A 20,858-nucleotide genomic window follows, 5' to 3' on the forward strand; every position below is an offset into this window, starting at 1 on the left:
ATATTTATCAATTCCCGGCCATTGTTGCGCCGTAATTGGCAGGATACGTTTAATAAATCACACATGAGCCTCGTCGTGAGATGATTCCTGTGTTCGGATCAGCGCTGGTTTGCAGAAACTGTGGCCTAAAGAGAACAGGCCAATGAGTCAGGAAAATCTGTAACTGCTATATCCTCCTAGCATTTCTACTATATATGAGCCTTCATCAGAGCAGCCTTAACAGAGCATGTGCTCTGCTGAACGCGTAAGCGTACGTTTTGTTGGTGTGTGTGTGTGTGTGTGTGTGTGCGCCATTAAAAAAAGGAATGCAAGGCCGAGACCAAGAGAATCATTAAACCAAATAAAAAATTACATTTAATTGACCCCATCTAGAATAGTCTTCATCAAGGGCAAGGTACGTAGGTTTTCATTCAAACCTAACCTTTTGCCATGTGATTTAACTAATTGGGACACAAGTTCATAAATGAGTTGCGGTGAAAGTCTTCATGTCTCACGATTAGGGACCTCTGATCTAGATTGTATTGTGAAAGCCGAGCCCCACAGTGATGCAGGCGAGGCCCAGGGCTTGCATGGAGTCTAGCAGGGCCTTCATTCACCCACGCTGGGCAGCAGCTGCTGCAGCTACTGTGTTGTAGCTAAGGGTTAGTGAGGGATGGATGCTCGCAGGCAGACATGAATCATGTGTCTGGGAATTACGTCCACAGCATTTAATATAGTGGGAGTGTATTTCTGTTACACAGCCACGTGGTCCCGAGCAAAGGCCTGGGCGAGCGAGGAAAACAAATCTGTAATGGAAGCACAATTGAATCAGGTGTCTGGTCCTCTTAAGGAAATTAAGTTGTCGCCAGAGCGGGCCACTTAATGAGAGGCAGGGCCTCGGACAGTGACGAATGGAGGGTGACATTGGAGAGAGTGTGAGGCTACACACAATATCTGCATTCAGCCCTGGTGATGATTTTTCATCCTGAACCCCCTTCCTAGCACGCTCCCGCCCGCACACACACACACACACACACACACACACACACACACACACACACACACACACACACACACACACACACACACACACACATTTATGTCTTTCTCACTCTATCTCAAACACCCTCACATGTAACCCTTACCTCTCTCTTTCTTTTATATACGCACGCACACACACACACACACATATACGCACGCACGCACACACACATATACGCACGCACGCGCAGTCGCGCGCGCGCACACACACACACACACACACACACACACACACACACACACACACACACACACACACACACACACACACACACACACACACACACACACACACACACACACACACACACACACACACACACACACACACACACACACACACACACACACACACACACACACACGCACACACAGCCTCATCCCTCTCTACCTCCTGTTCTCTCTTCACAGGGGACACATTTACTCCCTGTGTGGTTATTACCAGCCATTTATTTGGACATATATTCATAGGAATCATGACAGCTAATAAAGAGGGGAATCTTCTTGCCATGTGTTTTTACATGGAGGCGCATCTTGATGATGGCCATTATTCCCTTTTGATGGATGTCCCTCCACGGTCCTAGTCTCCTGCGGGCAGAATATACCCAGCATACTACCCAGCATACTTTGCAGCAGAATGGAGACATGCATACAATGTTATAACATCACCAGGGAAAATGTTTTCTTTTAATAGAGATGTACTGAACATTTCAAGTGATTTTCTCAAGTGATTAAGACTTCTATCCCAAATGTAATCCAAATTCAATAGTTTCAATAGATTATTTGTTGCTTTATACTTGGTAAGAATCTACCACTGAAATTCCACGTTTAAGTAAATAAGGATACAGGCAATAGGCCCTTTGCACTTAGATTTTGTCCATTCTCCACCCTGTGGTTCTGAAGCATTAAAATGCAGATCAACATACAACCTCAGAGTGAAAAGCTCAGCAATCTGTCACTTAAAACAGATTACCCCAACATCAGACATATTGCTGCTCAACATCGGAGACATGGAAATTTCCACCAGCCTGAGATGGCCAATAAACAAAGAAGTGAATACATGCGTTCTTCCCTCCAGTCTCCAAACAGAAGTGAAATGGGGAGTTTGATCCTTCTTGACGTTACAAGTGATCAAGTCGCATTTTCAGAACTATTACAGTGTCCCATGATAGAAGGTTTTTCTCTATAGAATGATGTAACAGGAACCATACAGTCTGTTTCCTTTGTGTTTGACCTCAGACCATCATCAGAGCATATTATATCGCCAGTAGCATCTCTGCCTACTATTTACCATTGCGATCCATTCTGTGTCGTGTTAACTCAAAGGAACAGTTAATTTGACCCTGGGTATTTCTTTCATTGAGTCATTTTCTTTGATACCGAATTTCCTGTAATGGTAACAACGGGACTGGTGATCAACGTCCCTTCCAAGGCCCACAGTAACTGCTAGAATGGCTCGTCAGACACAGAATGGCTGAATAGCCAGGGGCTACCGCCGCAGGACGGCCACCGGAGCAGTTGTCCGCTCATGTATGCCGTTTCAAGCTGCGTCTGGACACAGGCTTCCATCAAGATGGCTGGAGGAAGAGGAAGGACAGTGTAGCTGCAGCTAAGATCATCAAATTGAGTGTAGTATGACCGGACCGATTGTATATACTGTATGGGGTTGACTTCAACTACTACTACTACTACTACTACTACTACTACTACTACTACTACTACTCTCTCTCGCTCTCTCTCTCTCTCTCTCTCCTTTCCCTCCTTCCAAGCTGACTAGGCCTGGTATGAATAATTAACCCCATAGTCTGGACCCCTGCTCATTACCACGGGAAGTGTCGGACTCCAGTTTGTGATGCTAGGTGAGTGTGTGGAGTGGTGGGGGTGGTGTTGGTGGTGAGTGTGGTGGTGTGTGTGCGTGTGCGTGTGCATGTGTGCGTGTGCGTGTGCGTGTGCGTGTGTGTGTGTGTGTGTGGGTTATGACATCCGAATGCTTTGCTCCTGTTTCTCCCTCTTCTTTCACTCTGACCACACGGCAGCAGTTCTTCATCTTTAATGGCCTGAGCCTGATCGGACGCCTGGCCCTCTCCTCCTATCCTTCCACAGCCTTGCCCATTTCGTCAGGCAGGTGAGTGAGCAGGGAAGACAGCGAGTGAATGAATGAATGAGTGAGTGAGTGAGTGGGCCGCAGCACGTCTATTCCGCTGCAGAAGACGAGCCAAAGGCTTTCAAGAATTCTCTTGCGACTTCGTGAGGTATGTGCAAGGAGTTTGGGCAGGAATCTGAGAAGTTACACGGGTGTGTGTGTGGGGGGGAGGGAGAGGCAGTGCATGGGAGTGGGGGTGAACTGCATGAGCGACTGACATCCAGCAAGTTTTCTGTGAAAGTTTTCAGGTTCACACTCCAAACTTGGCGGAAACAGCTCACCGTTACAGAGGTGAGTACCATGAGTCACTGGCTCTTTCAGGGTCAATGGTGTTTTCAGTGGAAGTTGGACAAAGCCACACCAGTAGCGGAACAAGTTAAATAAACTGTTTTTCCTGATAACGTTTATTTTTATTTAAGCCATACGAGTAGTTCAGAGAGGGGGGGATGGTGGCAGGGGGACACAGACAGAACTTCAGTTCAGAGAGGGGGGATGGTGGCAGGGGGACACAGACAGAACTTCAGTTCAGAGAGGGGGGATGGTGGCAGGGGGACACAGACTTCGATGGAAGGCACTGATTGAACATGAGGTTTCAGAGGTGCCCGCCTTCAACGACAGACGAATTTATGGATGAAAGTGGGTCCTGATGAAAAGAGATGTGCTTCGCTTCCATGTTCCTCACCGCTCTAAGGGCAGTCTCAGGAGGTCAACCTGTGACCTTATGAACCTGTTTCTCTATGTTGCACATCATGGCTCCTGAGTCCTGACACATGCAGACCCTCGTAGGAGACGAGGATGAGAGTAGACGGGTGAAACCCACCCAATGCAGGTGAGCAAAACAATAGCTGACTAGACACTCCCGACCCTCCACCCCCACCAATACATCAATCACTGCCGCTTGTCAGTCGCCGCTCCCCACAGAGAGATCCATGGGAAGCAAAAGAGGGACCACACAAACCGCCAAGCCTGCAAATGAGACATGGCATTACAGATCGGAGCGTGATGAGCAGGAGACAGAGCCGATGGATGGAGGCCATGTTTGGGTTAGGCCTGGAAGGGCTTGTGCAATAAATAGGATGCAAGAGGGAAGTGTAGTTAGTGCGTGCATGCGTGAGTGCATGTGTGCACGTGTGTGTGCGTGTGTGCGTGGTAGGGCCTGTTTGTGTGAGTGAGGGAATGTATGGCATGAATGAGCAATGAAAGCAGGAGAGAAATGGAAAAAGTGAGAGAATGAGATAAAGAAAAGGGTGCAGATGGACAGAGATGAGAGAGAAAGGAAAAGAGAGTGAGGCACGCATACAAACAGAGAAACAGAGAGCAGCATCTCAGCTGAAGGATTCTGGAGAATATCATAGATCTGTCACTATATGGTTTCAGAAAGGGGCAGACAGACAGAGAGAGAAACTGGGAGTAAATGCTGTGAAAACGGTGAACCTGGCATTTTTACACCCATGGTCTGCAACGAGGGGATTGAGTGCAACATTTTTGTGTCAGGTGTGGGTTGACACAAAATTATCATCTTTTTTCATTTGATTTTTGGGGGGTAGAGACTCCGACCTCATTAGTCAATCTGGGGCTCCATTTAACACAACTTTGAACTCATATCAAACCTCGTGGCCTTTGCTGAGCAACAAAGGCCCCGGTCACACCCTGGTGCCTACAGCTTGAATGAAAAGTCACCTGCGCGTAGTGATGGCATTTAAATGACAACTAGAGAGCCTTGCAATGGAGTTGTATATGTACCTGGCAATATACAATGAACATCTCACAGGGAAATGGTCCAGAGAGTAAGATATGTGGTATTGATTGCGTGTGGTCTCTATCTAACCTGACTTTGTCACTGGAATTATTATTCCTTCGATTTTATGCTTTTGTTACATTTTGATCATCTGTGGTTTTGGGGCAATCTGTGGCAAAATGAGACAATTATCCAACTACAAAATTAACAATAACAATAATAAGTTAATAACTAGATCAAGTGCCCCTCTGGGCACAGGTCTCCACCAGGGCAGGTCAGGTTGTGGCCTCCTGGTGGCGCTATAATAGGCCAATGTGAAAAGGGTGCCATTTCTTCTTACGCCTTGGATGGCAATTGGATGATTTGAAGCATTTTGTTCCAAAAATGTGTTTTGCAAAAAATTCACCTGTTGGTGGCACTATAACAGACCAATGTGAAAAGGGTGGGATATATTCCTCAGCCTAGTAGGAAAGTCTGTGAAAGATTTCACGTAAATTGCATGCTGCGTTCATGATTTGAGGCTTTTTGTTTCAAACGGGACTTTGAAAGCCAATATTAGCCTACCAAATAGGATGGAATATGAAATATCAGAAAGATCCATCTTGAACACATGACTATAGAGGAGAAGGAGATCAGCTGGAGAATCGGAGAGAGCTGAGCCAAAAGGCAAAGTTCTCTATCTACCGAGCAATCTTCGTTCTACTGTACCATATCATATCATACCATACCATACCATACCATACCATACCATACCATACCATACCATACCATATCATATCATATCATATCATACCATACCATACCATACCATACCATACCATATCATATCATATCATACCATAGCCTACCATACCATACCATACCATACCATACCATACCATACCATATCATATCATATCATATCATATCATACGGTATGGTCATGAAAGTGTGGGTCATGACCGAAAGAATAATAAGACAAGCGGCCGAAATGAGTTTTCTTCGAAGGGTGGCTGGTATCTCCCTTAGAGATAGGGTGAGAAGTTCAGTCACGCGAGAGAGACTCGGAGTAGAGTCGCTGCTTCTTTGCTTGGAAAGAAGACAGCATAGGTCGTTCGGGCATCTGGTTAGGATGCCTCTCGGGGGTCTCCCTAGGGAGGTCCTCGAGGCACGTCCCACTGGGAGGAGACCCCGGGGCATCCCCGTCGCTAGGTAACGCTCGGCTCGCCTGAGGCCCGTCAATGACGCCTTCTTCTTTGAATTGAGGCTCAGATTGAGGTGTTTGAACTGAACATCAATGTTACGGGCTCATTACTAAAACGGTGCTATACCTCACGGTTACAACAACGCTTCAGATGACTCATAATAAAGTTACCATCGCCACATTGACTTGTTTCAACGATTTTGCTTCCGGGTTCATATTGGGGTGGGTTTTGAGGTCTTCAAAATAAAAGACGCCACTGCATCCGGCAGGAACATAAGTTGCAGTGCCGTCCGAATAAGAAAATGTAACTGTAAGTCCTTATGAACATTTCAGACTTGAAGCTTAGCTTATACGTTAGTTCTTTTCACAGACTATGTGCTTACAGTCAAATCAATGAATCTATATTACTACAATATATTAGGTCATAAAACCAGACATATTGACTTTGAAACAAAGCTTTGTTCACTCAGTACCCCCACTTCCCCTCCATCAAGTGGAAGAAGCAATTACAAATGCCAGAAAAGGGGAGATTATTCGGCTTCCTTGGTTCTTTCTTTGTGCTTTTCTTTGCCTCTCTCTTCAGATGTATTTTTTTAAAGCACAACATTTGCCTGCTTGATCTGCAACCTCTGCTGCACTGACATTTTGTCATGCGAAAAAACAAAGTATTTACCCACCAATTATCCACAGATGCCCCTTCTTCTCATTAGAGCTGGGACCCCATATACAGAACTATGTAAAAAAATAAACAAAAACAACAACAAACGGGAATGCAAAGAAAGGCCCATCACCAAAGAGACATATTGTAATCCAGGCAGGCACAAAAAAGAGACATGTCAACACACCTCATATCGTGGAAATGGAAAATCGAGCTTGATTTAAAAAGCAAACAAAACAAACCCTACGAAACACAAACACTCAGCGGACTTTGCAAAAGGCAGGCTATGTACTGTAAAAAAAAAATAACACAAAAGAAAGAAAGAAAACCCTAATGCGTGGGTAACTGTAATGCTCATGAGAAGGCAAGATGAAACAAGTGAGCATTTAAAAGGCTCGATCTTCCCTCTGTTAGGCACTGACATATTTACACAATTAGGTGGAGGAATGCAACGCTCAACATACCGCTGATTTCTCTCCTTTGCGTCTAGTCAAAATAAGTTTTTTTTCAGCCCCACTCTTGTATTTCTTTTTCTCTCCTGGTGGAGTCAAGGTGATTAAATGAGAGTGCACATGGCATAGATCATCAGGGGTAATACCATCTGGCAGAACAGCATCATCATTTCTCCTGATGGAGCTATACAGAGTTAGCCAATTTTGGGCGGGAACCCTTTTTGGTGTTTTAAGCATTATGTTATGCTACAAGCTCATAGCGCGGCACAGAGTGCCGCGCTATGAACTTGTAGGTCTGCTATATATTTTTTTAATCGTGAAAATGTGTCGCAAATCTTTGAATACATATTCTTTCAGAGCGTTTTTAACTCAAGTCTTTGCTTCTGGGGGGTCACTGGAACAGCATATTTTCAGTTGGGGGTCAGCGGCCAAATACAGATAATTCTAGGGGTCCTTGACATGAAATAGTTTGAGAACCACTGACATAGAAACATAGGTTTTTCAGAAAACTGATTTAGAAGACATTTGTAGAATCGTCGTCAGGTCTAAATGGGTTAGCCAACTCATCATCCTCAGCTAATATTAGGACTGGGGCACGTATAGGACTGTGACTAAATGATATCGCCAGACCCCCCATTGAAGTTACTGCACTATAGCAATGATAGGTTTACATGTCTTAAAGGTAGTGCGAGTGATTTAATTTGGTTAAAATAAGTGTTAAAAAGCTCTATACTGTGATAGTACTCATATATAGTGTTTGTTCAGTAACAGGAGTCTCCAATGTCTCTCCAGCTTTTTATTACACAGAAAATGCATTTTCAGAAACCGAGACTGAAACTGGAATACCAATTTTATCCAATCAGGATGGAGAATGCAGTCAGGATACTGAAGTAGAATTGTAAGTGATGACACAAAGAAATGAGCGGACAAAATTGGAACTGGAACACTGGAACACTGATTGGCTGAGAATTTGTCTCTTACCTGAACATTTATTTTCTGTTTATTAAAGAGCTGGAGAGACAGGGATCCCTGTTACTGAACAAACAGTCTCTACGCTATAGCAATGATTATCAGAATATAGTGATTCAACCTTTTAACAAAAAACTTTTTGTTTTAACCAAAACTTATCACTTACACTACCTTTAATGTTTTACTAATAAGATCACATATGTTAACTTGTATGACATGTCAATACCCACATCCACTGAAGCTGCCCCTTTGTGATTCTGATGACGGGGTGTACATCGCACTTGGATAGTGCAACTGGATATAGTGGTGTAATAAATTTAAGGGTCTAATCAGACACAAAAAAGCAGTGAATGTATGGTAACCAGTTCACCTTGAATGTGTGGTTTTTGCAAGGCAAGACAAAGCAAGACTACATTAGATTACATTAGATAATACACAATAAACTCAAATGAATCCCTGTGACACAACTCAAAACAAAGAGGAAATCGCTACATTTCCAGCCAAATTAAATTAAACTGGTTCTCCTTCACATATTGATTCATACAGAACAATTAAAACACGTCACACCTCGGCTGATAGGGGGGCCATCACGTTCACAGGTGCGCATGCGACTCTGGCACATAATGAAAGGGTCCATGCAATAAAAAAGCACAATGAAATAGGCGACACGAGATAATGCTATGGGCAATTAAAAATCGTCCGCTCACAAAAGAAAGAAGGACCACACACCCCCTTATACATATTCACCTCTCTCACACATAACCATAGGAATCGCTAAGTCCTTCTCCTTATCGTGTCTCTGAGGCATTGGCATACAATGGCACTTTTATCATATGCTTATCAACGGCGGCCCCCACACTCACTCTCTCTCTCTCACTTTTCAGATCTCGATCTTTTGGCCCCTCAATCATGGAGCATATTACTCCTCTGTCAGAGCAAAGCACTTCCTAACGACAGTGAGGCCAGCTGGGACTGAAGAGAGGGCAGGAGGCACACGCATTAACATAATAATCCAACCACTCTCCCATAGGCCCCGGGGCCAGACAGCATATTAGGTAGAACGCCCCCACCGCTCTCTCTCTCGCAGTCCCACCCCACACCACACACACACACACACACACACACACACACACACACACACACACACACACACACACACACACACACACCTCCCTCCCTCATGAAGGACCATACAGGGAAATAAAGCCGCTTCGTGTTGTACCTGGCTGTCAACCTGTGGCCCTTGTGTGGCCGAAAGGGGCCCCTGTCTGTGATACCATGCTATTGTTGACTGTGAAAAGAACACATGGCACTTAAAGCCATTGAGATGGAGAGCACTTGAGAGCTATGACTTAAACATGAAATTTGACTGAGGTTCCAGAGAGTGTTCTGTGTTCGTGTGCATGTGTGTGTGCTTGACTGCGTCACAGTGCGTGTGTGTGTGTGTGTGCAGGATTTGGAATCTACCGTATAATGTAAATAGTGATATGCTAAGACACTCAGAAAATGCGGTTCAATGTTGGGTAATAGGAGGTATATCTTAACCCAGTTCAGCATATCTCATGGTGGATTAAAGGGAATAAGTAAGGGCGTGCGCTGTTTCTTCACTCTGTCGCACACTGTGGCTTTGTTGTCTTCTGCAGCACATCACGACTTGCAACACGCACACAACACAATACATAACGCAACGGCCTGACACATATATTTCTGAGTAGAGGAAGCATCTCCTCGCCTCCACATATTTGTCGATGCGAGAGACTTTGAGGACAATGGAGACCGCGAGGGGAGAATAAGGGGTCCTGGGAATGTGTGTTTGAGAGTCTGCCTGTGTGTGCGAGAGTGTGTGGGGTTCCCCATGCAGCCTTCCCTGTGGCATTAGCAGGGAACGCGTTGGCAGCGTTGTACTGAGGGCCTGTGATCCTTAGCACTGAGGTCCCCTGGTACCCTGTGTGGCCTGCACACTGCTGAGCCACATGAGACACTCGCTATGCTAGTGCGCAAAAGCCTTGCTAATAAAAACGCACAACCACAATCACAATGTACAGTATACGGCTAATGCCTGGAGACAACAGCAAAAAAAGAAGAAAAAAACAACGCTGTGACAACTGGCGATGAACACGAGAGGGTTGGAAGGGAAAGAGAAGAAGAAGAATCAAAATATGCTTGAGTTCAACTTATTTTCAGCAACTTCTGTTCCTGACGAACCCAATCGCGCAGCAGGTCTGCTCTTATCCACTGATGAAGAACGAAGCGAGGGAAAGAACGCAGGGAGAGAAGAGAGCAGCTCACAGTGCAGTGAGAGATTTTCAGTGGGAGACATGTCCAGCGCAGCCTGACTGTCAGCTCACCAGCTCTAATGTGAGTGTCCCACTGACTGCTACTGAAGAGCTGTCAGTCGCCAAGCGGGGTCCTCCACTGAAGAATCCCTCTATCTTATAGACACACAAACGCACGCACGCACGCACGAACACACACACGCACACACACACACGCACCAGGTGAACACCTGAGTGTAGTGTAGAGACAGATATGAATAGTGAGGGAGAGAGAGACAGGAAGAGACAGTGGAAGTGGGGAGTGAGGAGGGGGGATGTGGATGAAAAGATAAGAATATAGAGAGAAGTCGAAAAAGGGGAATCTCCACAAGCCAGTCTGATCAAGAGGCAAAGGTATAGTGGTGAGGTATAGCCCCCCCGCCCCACACACACTCTCTACCTCTCCCTCTCCTAGTCTCTATCCCTACAAACCCCCCCCCCCCCCCCCCCATTGGGGAGACAGCTCTAATTGGTGGAGAGGGCAGCCTGTCCGTGGCCGCGTGCGCTCTCAGATCTCTCCCAGGACAGCCCAGGCAACGTGCCAATTACTGCCAATTGTTGGCCGCGTGCTTGAGATGTGGACAGTTGTCCGCCTGGAATAAAGATTGAAGGGCCTGGCTGAATGTGATCCCCCCACCCCCCTCAAAACACCCCCCCCCCCCCCCCTCTCTTCCTCCAAAAAGCCCCCCCCCCCCCCCCCCCATCCCCCAGCCTGTGCTGACATGGTATAACAATGCCAATATTTAATAATAATCTCGAACCTTGAACTGTGGCAAATCGTTGCTCTTTTAAAGACGTTCCAAGTGTGCTTCATATTAAATTCGAGACAACGGGATGTGTGGCGTCAGTGAAGTGCCCACTATACGAGGTGAGGCCCGTGCTGAGTATCAGGTATAGCTATACGTATTTATAGTTGTACGTGTCTCTCTCACTTTCTCTCCAACACTAAGTGAAGCTAAGTAACTGAGCCTGTCGTTTTTAAAGAGCCCAAGTTCAGCCGCCCATGTTTAGTTGGATGATGGGGAAGTGAAGTGGGTGGGGTGGGTGCATGGGTGGGGTGGGCTTGGCAAGACCATTATGGGGCTCTACTCAGCGGAAGCAGTAGCAGATCTACCAGTTCATCCATTATCCATTAGCTGCTCATCACGGTTAGGGTCAGAGTTGGAGCGCAACCTCTCCCAGCAGCTCAGACGGAGGAGGGCAGAGAAACAACCGGCCCTTTTAACAACAACACTATATAGCCTATAGGCTCCGTGGCGTCATCTATGGCTTGAAACAAGGAATCCAGGGAAACATTATAGTGTAGCAGCAGTAGAGAGTGAAGATGAGAGGAAGACAGAGAAGGGGGGCGAGAGAGAGAGAAAGACGGAGAGTGAAAGACAGAGAGAGAGAAAGAGAGAGAGAAAAAGAGAGAGAGAGAGAGAGAGAGAGAAAGAGAAAGACGGAGAGAGAGAAAGAGAGAGAGAGAAAGACGGAGAGAGAAAGTCAGAGAGAGAGAGAGAGAGAGAGAGAGAGAGAGAGAGAGAGAGAGAGAGAGAGAGAGAAGGTGAGAGGGAGAGAGAGAGGAAGGGAGGGAGAGAGAGAGGGAGCGAGAGGGGGGGTGAGGGAGAGAGAGAGGGGGAGTGAGGGAGAGAGGGAGAGGAATAGAAGGCAGAAAAACAGTCATAATTCTTGTTCCAACCAAAAATCACTATAATGCTCTTTAATTGTGTAGGCAAAAATCTTTTCAAAAGAGCATGGTAATTTTGCCCTGTTAAATAATTCAGCGCACATTAATAACGGTCGGGGGCCTGAGCGGACGAGAGAGGCTGTTTGAGGAATGATGAGCTGCCGGAGCTGGGAGACAGGATCTGGCCACGGCACTCTTTACCCCCACCCCACTTTACAAGTTCCATTTGGAAGAAATGAGACATTTAAAAGAAAGAGAAATGACCTATTTTCATAGTAACCCCCGAAAAGGTAATGGTAACGTCAAAGCTTTGCATTTCAGGTGGTTCCTCGAGAACAAACACATGATCAGGACTGAGGACCTGCATGGTATAGCAATTTTAGATGATTGGTGAATTGCTGTGAGGGTTCATGTAAGGGTTGTTTTGGTCTCAGACTTCAATACATGAACCGGAATGCACACGTGTACATAAACAACATCAATATATCCCCCCCACACACACACACACACACACACACACACACACACACACACACACACACACACACACACAATTGAAGTGTATTTTGCACGGTTGTAGATATTTGTGCTTTTTATAACACATAAAAAGAAAAAAGGTCACTCGTAAGATCTAAAGAAGGGCAGTGCTCACATAAGCTTTGAGGTACTCACAAATCAGCACAGATAGCACACGTTCAAGAGGGTCGATGCAAATGAGAATTTGCATGAACTGCACACCAGCAACGGTATTATTCATAATAGGGAGGTGGTGGTGGTGGTGGTGGTTGGGGGGGGGGGGGTCTCCATCAAATACGGACATGAAGCAACACTTTCTATGCTTAATAATTAATATGATACACGGCACAAGCATAGGATGTACAGTATGCACATTGCAGAGTATGCCATCTATAGGTTCAGCGCCATTGAACAATGACTGTTAAGAGTACTAGAACTGAGCACGCCTGCCAAAACATGCATAAGTGTGGGCAAGATGAAATACGGCTCTTCACCCTCCCTCCCCTTTCCCCTAAAATCCAAAAGAATCAACAAATGCCTTCCCTAGGCAGAGAGCTTAACTATTCTTCTCCTGTTCAAAGTTAAGGGGGCCAACTCTAAATATTTGTGTATTAAACATAACACATGTGATGGAATAAATGGAGGACTCTGGTAGAAGAAGTGCATGGCCCTCCAGGAGAAAACAACATTGCACTGCAATGCTTAATGTCATTCTGACTCGCACAAACAACCATGGTGAAAAAACAAGCCTGCAACCACTCTGGAAAGAACAGCAGAAATCAGCTCAAATGAAACTGCACTACAAAAATAATCCATGTTATAATAACACTGTGTGTAAAAATGTTCCCGTAAGGTCCAGGATTTCAATGTGTGGCTATGGTGACTGCCAAGTGTGCCAATCAGCCCAGCTGCCGGGGTAAGTAGCCAAATAATAAAAAATTACACCTTAGCACACGTGGAATGAGATTTCTCATTCAATACTAGGTGGTTAGTTCATATAATGTACCTTTTCCATTCCTAGAAATGGAGTCAAAGGGATAATATTTCTATTTGAAAAGTAGCGGAGTGAAAGTCATGTGCTTGCAAAAAGACATATATTCCAAAAATGTACTTAAGTAGCCTACAGTTACTGTCCACCACTGTTTAAAAAGCACTTGCTTTGCAAATGCAGGACATATAGGTTTTGTTTTCAACTTTCAACATTTACAGCTTTCGAGGTGATTATATGGAGGCTCAATCGACCCTGCGGCATGATTGGAGTAGAACGTGAGATGACTTCTCTACACAGTTTGTTTGTTTGTGGAGGCGAGTCAGAGAGGGTTTGGGGGGCGTTCAGAGCCTCAGAACCGGTGTTTGTTTGTGGAGGCGAGTCAGAAAGGGTTTGGGGGGCATTCAGAGCCTCAGAACCGGTATATAAAGCTGATCTAGCTCCTTCAGAAGCAGCGCAGGCTGCATCCGACTTCCTGTTGTCAACTCGCATTCCCTGCAAAAAAAGAAGGGAAAAAAAGGAAAACTGCTGCAGCCCAAGAAAACCTACAGCACTTTGTTGTATGCCGAAAGAAAAGAGTTAATTAGAAATACAAATTCTCCCAGATTGTTATTAATGGGGAACTGTAGAGTAAGCAACACAAATTTCTGCCCATAAGTAATTCTCAGGTATCTTTGATCTGCGGCCCACAGCGGATGCTGCCGCGCGCCGCTGCCTGGCTTCTGGGAGCACGCCAGCGCCAGACATCTGGCTACTTTGTTATCATTGGTTGATCTGCTCCCGCGAGGCCACTCTCGTGACACCAGGCAGAGAGTGTCCTGGCAAGGAAAAAATTATCAGCACATTTTGAGTGGATTAGAGTTCCAAAGTGGCCCTCAAAGCTCTACAGGGGTGTGGTGAGCCATGCTCAGTCGCAGGGTGTGTGTGGGTGTGTGTGTGTGTGTGTGTGTGTGTGTGTGTGTGTGTGTGTGTGTGTGTGTGTGTGTGTGTGTGTGCGCGTGTGTGTGTGTGGTGGGGTGGCAGGGGCGTTCCTCAGGGTTCTGTTTCGAGACCGCTGTCAATTTGAAAGGCAGCGAGGGTACGGCTCCCACTGTTCACATCGGCTTTCCTGCGATGTATTTGGGAAGTGGAAAATAGAGCCTCACCCCTCCTCCTGCCCAATTAGGATCCGTCAGATGTACAGGGGGAGATTCAGCCAAAGACTTCCACTGATTAATCAGACGGTTAGCACTGGAGTGCTTTGTGCGTGAAAAACAGTCAGCACTCCAAGATTTATTTTTCATGTATTTTATATATATTTTTAGGAAAACGATTAACGGCATTATTCACTGACTAATGCACTTTTGGTTTCGGTTGTCGTTCTTCAATTTTGTCGCCTTTGAAATAATCTTGACTGCCATCGCAGCACCTCCGCCAGGTACCTGCAGCTTTGAGGGTGTGTGCGTGATCTCAGCCTCGTCTCCAGTTGGGGGAATCCATCAGACAAAACACTTGTTTAGAGGTCATAAGAAAAAAGAATGCTGGCTAAGCACTGGCTTGGTGTGACAGGATGAACCTTATTCACTCAATTGATTGAGGTATCGTGTCTCTTTTTTTCCCCCTCTCGGCGTTTCCATTTGTGAACACAAAGCTGCGGTGACCCATAAATATTACATGGGTGTGGAGATGCAAAGCAGGAATTAATGACTGGGACGTGTGTGTGTGTGTGTGTGTGTGTGTGTGTGTGTGTGTGTGTGTGTGTGTGTGTGTGTGTGTGTGTGTGTGTGTGTGTGTGTGTGTGTGTGTGTGTAGAGAGAGAGAGAGACGTGTGTATGGCAGGTCCCTATGGGATTCTGCTTAGACAGGCAGGCATGGAGAGGGCGTGGTCCCCCCCCCCCCCTCTCTCTCTCACACACACACACACACACACACACACACACACACACACACACACACAGTTTTTATTCAGTGTTGCAGAGTGGTTCACTGGGTTGCAGGACACATACAGTATATAGTTGGGAGTTAGATCTCCTGTCCTGCCCCTCTGCCAGTGTTACCCTGGCTGCACCATAGCATTCATCAGCATCATGCTTAACGTTCCTCCAGGCGGCCACCAGCCTCCCTGCCAGCTATCCTCACCAGGCCCCAGAGAGGACCAGAGCTTCAAAGCCACACAGTGGCATAGCATTTAATTACAAAGGGACAGAGCCATACACAAGTCTGATATCTAACGCGCATTGCAAGACTGCATGTCTCTCTCACTCAATCTCTCTTGCAATATCTGCATATTTCATCAAAGTGTTGCAACACAGTATTAATTGTTTTCACAAATCGGACCCTATATATTCAGTTCAAGTGATACAGTTCAAGCACACCACTGTTCTGACAAGCAAAAAAGACCTTGAGTAACAACAAGGTAATGATGATGATGAGATGGTTAAATGGGGATATGACAGAGAGGGGAGATGAGATCAAATAAGGGAAGGGGAGAGACTGAGGGAGAGAAAGAGAAGTAGCGGGACAGATAAATGGAGAACAAGGTAGAGAGAGAGAGAGAGAGAGAGAGAGAGAGAGAGAGAGAGAGAGAGAGAGAGAGAGAGAGATAGTGGAGAGTGTGTGAGAGAGAGAGGCTCTGCTTTACATGATGAATCAAATAAGGAGGGGCCACTTGACACCTGTCACCTAACCAGCCAGGCACAATTACCTCCAGGGGGAAGAGAAATGGGAGGTGTGGGTGCACTGAATGGAAGGGGGACTTGCTAGGGAGTTGTGCGTAGCTCCCAGTGAAATCGGCAGAGCGTTTGAAGATCATTAGTGTTACAGGCCCTGTCTTCGTGGCCCCGTCCAACGTCCTGAGCGGCTGGCTTTGATCACACTGCTGCGTTTTTTTGTCAATAGTACTGGGTACACGGCATAAATTATAAAGTTATACACACAAAGTCAGCAGGTAAAGCGCCACGCTCGATTTCTGTTGTGTGAGCCGACGGGGCCGCTGATTGCTGCTAATGAGAGCGTCACATCTTCTCTCTCTCTCTGGCCAGCGATGAACGGGCGGACAAGCTCTCATGTTGTTACCGTGTAAGGCAGTGTAAGGCAGGCTGCTCGGTTGTCAGTAGACGTCAGTGGGGGGAAAAGGAGAAGCATCTTAGCTGTATGTGGGGTTGATCATGTCTTTTATTGGACTTGATACCAATAAAATATTGAGTATGTCTTTGTGAATAAATGAAAACAAATGAAATGCTGTGTTTTACTTGCTATGTTGTGATCTACATTATATTATATCACAGAGAATATTGTAATCTTTTGATTTTCCTTTGAGTGGCTTTATGGATGTCAATCATGCACTTTTAAAACCAATGGTTTGATCCACTACATGGCTTGTCTCTGCTAAACCTATACAGTACCAAAACAGAATCAGTGTGTGTCCAATAAAACTTTTGAAATAATATATGGTGGTATGTCTTATTCTACTAGAGATCTGCAAATCCATGAACCAATGTTTACTGATGCAGTTTGACAGAGGCATTCAACAATTCAGTCATTGACTGAAGTATGAAATGTACTATTAGCACTATGATTGATTTCCATTAACTTAACTGAGCTGTGTATATCAGGAGCCAGTGAAAAACATCAGTTTACATAATTATGCATGTTATGTGGTCGTAAAAGCTACATGTTTATTAGTAATATGTATGAACAGTAAATTAAAATAGAGTGGAGTTATAGGTATATGGAAGGAAATAGAACAAAGGATTTCAGACAAATTCTTCCAAATGAAAAAACTAAACAAAATTGCACATTAAACCATGGGAACCCAAATGTAACCTGCATGAGCACATGCAGTTGCACACATCTACACAGACATGCACACACAGTAACGCACACACACTATCTGTGTGGAGTGTGCCACTGTGCCCTTTAAATATTGTGTTTGGCATTGCAGCACCGCAGTTTGGATGGAGAAAAGTGATCATTAAGGCTGATGAGGCGCGGGCTCTGAGCGATGACAGCGTGACAGCACAGAGCTTTTTAATTTGTCGGATCAGATTGTGACATGCTCCATCAGAGGACGGGGGAAATCTTTTCATTTGTGCGGAAGAAAGGGGGAAAGGGGGTCAATTAGCCTCCGCCATTAGACAAGCTGGTGACAAGCCGCATAATGCCACACGGGACAGTCAAACTAATGAGAGAGGTACGCCGAGATGTTCAACCAGGTTGGACAGAATTCCGCAGTCATCCTCCCAGTGTTAATCACTCGTATGGCACCTGACGCACACATTCTATACAGTCACACTCTCCCTGGTTTGTGTTCTCCGCAAGGCCCGCCCTCATAGATATCACATTCACTGTCACTTCACCTAGGGTTTTGGTTGCCTCAAAGGGATTTCCAATATGACTGTATAACCACAACCACAAGCATCAGCACTGTATAAAATCGAATATCATTTAGAGAAATGATATTCACAGGTGCACAGAGATGCAGGGTTGATTATGTTTTATTGAAGAATATTGTAAAGGCATTTAAAAATTGCTAAACAAGAGAGAGACATGAAAACTAGAGATTATGGATAAGGGATTTGAACCTATACATCATTAGACATTATGACAGTGTGATAAAATAAAACATCTTTGTATGATTTCATCCTTATAAGTCCTCATGTGGACTTGTGGAATTATTTGGAAAAGGTAACAAAATGAAATGCAGTGCATTAAAAGTTGTGAATCGACAGAATAAGTTAGAACTACAAGGAAGAGGGGAGGTGGCGAACGGGAACTCATTTTTTATCAGAGGAGAATATTTCATCAAAGCCAGTTTTCTTTCCTCGGTCTGGTGTGTGTTATTTGACTGAGTGTCAGGTGAGGCGGTGGCATGCCTCTCTCTATATTGATTTGAAGTACCTAAAGGTATGTGACATCATTATGAGGCCTGACCTTATCAACTGCTGCCCTGGAGCCTAGTGGGGGGGGGGGGGGGGGGTGTCTGGCTGGGCAACAGAATCTACTGCTTCCCCAAAACCCCCCAAAGGATGGTTGGCTGTCTGGTGTGTAGGGGCGATGTGGTGGTGGTGGTGTTATTTGTTTTGCTGACCTCACGGCTCCCCTCATTTCCAGGCCCTGTAATCAGCTGTGGCCTGGGGTCGGGGCTCTGGCTGCTAGAATAGGTGGGACTGGGCCAGTTTGAGCCTGGCTATTTGTAATCCTTAGTGGAGAAGGCTGGAGGACGACATCAGCCACCATGACACTGATCAAACAGTCAACATCCAATATCAGTTGGCTCACAATCAAATGATCTAGTAGTACATTTGCTCAATGACACAACGCAGAATCAATGTGACAAAAAGACAAACAAAACTAGTTGGAAGCAGACATTCCAGATGTTTGCAGACTGAGTGGCTCCTTTTAGAGACTAAACTGTTTGAGACAGTGAGATTCAGAGGTCACAAGAGGGTTGATTCCGTCTCAGCCATTGTTGTGCTGTTTTAGTTGAACTTATAGCATTCACAGATGAGTCACAGATGAGTTTGCTGTTTGCTATCAACCTGCATCAACTGGTTTGGTATTAACCAGGGTGTTGGAGGTATATTACCTGAACACTGTTGACGCTAGTCCTCAACTGAAGATCACACCCGAAGCACACCAAGGATATAAGGCAGTTGAACTCCAATTCATGTAGTTTGCTGAAATCTCTTTCATTGTCTGCAACTGGTGAGTCATTTGAGTCCCTGAAAGAGAGAGAGAGTCGACAGCGCGTGACACAGCGATTTCCTGAAGGCGATTTCCTTTTGTGGTGCGTGAGTGACTCCGTTTGTGTGCGCACTTAACGGCAGTCTTCGTGTGTGTGTCCGTGATCAAAAAAGAGAGAGATTTACAGAACATTACAGCAATGCAGATTGTTTGCTAGTGGATGCTGTCACACTTCTTGTCTCCACCCCCCTCCAGGTAAAGCAGATGAATAAATAAAAGCACACCACACTGCCCCCACCCCTTGCTGTGTGTGTGTGTGTGTGTGTGTGTGTGTGTGTGGGGGGGGAACTCAAGACTGTTGCTCTTGTCTTGAGTTAGAGCCAACTATAGCTTAGCTCTCTTTTATAGACCCGCTTCCAACAAGCACTGACCTTCTGCTCCAGCATGTTAAGAGCTCAGTGAGATCACAAAAGGGGGAGGGAAGGGTGGGCTGGGAGTGTTGAAGCTCTGAATAAAGGCGTCAGTGTTGGTACGAGCAGCTGAGAGCCTTCATCCGCTCCGCTCCTCTCTTCTCTGTCTCTCTGCTCCACCCCCCCCCCTCCTCCTCCTTCACTGGTGCTGGCAGATGTGTTGCATATAGCTCTGTCTCTGTGTTCACGTCTAGCAGCTAAAAGCAGCAGCAGCGGTGGAGGCAGATAGCGACATACCTTGTTGGCGGCACAAAGGAGCGGTTCTGTAATAAAAAAAAACAGCTGTCTCTGGTGGTCTCGGTGTAATTGGGATTGTTAACGTGGAGAGCTCCTGAGGGAACGCGAGGAGACTGTGTCTTTGTGTAAAGGCACACAGGCACCTCTGCAACATGCCTTGATTTGTATGTAAGTAATATGGGGGGGGGGGGGGGCAGAGAAAAGGGAAGAAAGCAAACAAGTCACCTGAGTTACATCAAGCCTCACTGCTGCTGTTCCACTGTGCTGCTCTCCTTTTCTGTCTGTGTTTGAGTTTTACTTTTGTTTTAGCCGGGACCTATTTATTTAGATGTAGGCTAGTAAAGTAAAATCTCGCTGAGGTGTTTGAAATGTTTCCTTTTTAAGGAATTCCACTGAGGGCTCTGTGTTTTGGGTTGTTTTGTTTTTTGTACTGTTAGCTTTTGATAAGGACATAAAGATGCCCTGCGATTAGAGCAAGTTCTACAAATTGAGACATAATGTTCCAAAAGCGGTCAGATGATGTAGGGTTGGGAAACACTTAACATTAAAACAGTCCAATACCAATAGTGCCACTGCTAACATTATATAGGCTATTCTTCCTAAATGATGCAAGATATGAAATCCTATATGTGCTAAGAACCTGTGGTTTCTATATAGATTAATATTTACAGTAGTCTTCCATATAGAACATCTTGATACAATCGAAGTATTGTATTTTGGTTTTGGAGGCCTCTGTAGCTATTCATTAAATTATATAGTGTGTGTGTGTGTGTGTGTGTGTGTGGGGGGGGGGGGGGCACATATTGGCATTCAAAATTAAGTAAATCATTTTGCAA

This window comes from Protomyctophum bolini, assembly GCF_963924005.1.
Source record: "Protomyctophum bolini genome assembly, chromosome: 3".
Lineage (NCBI taxonomy): Eukaryota > Metazoa > Chordata > Actinopteri > Myctophiformes > Myctophidae > Protomyctophum > Protomyctophum bolini.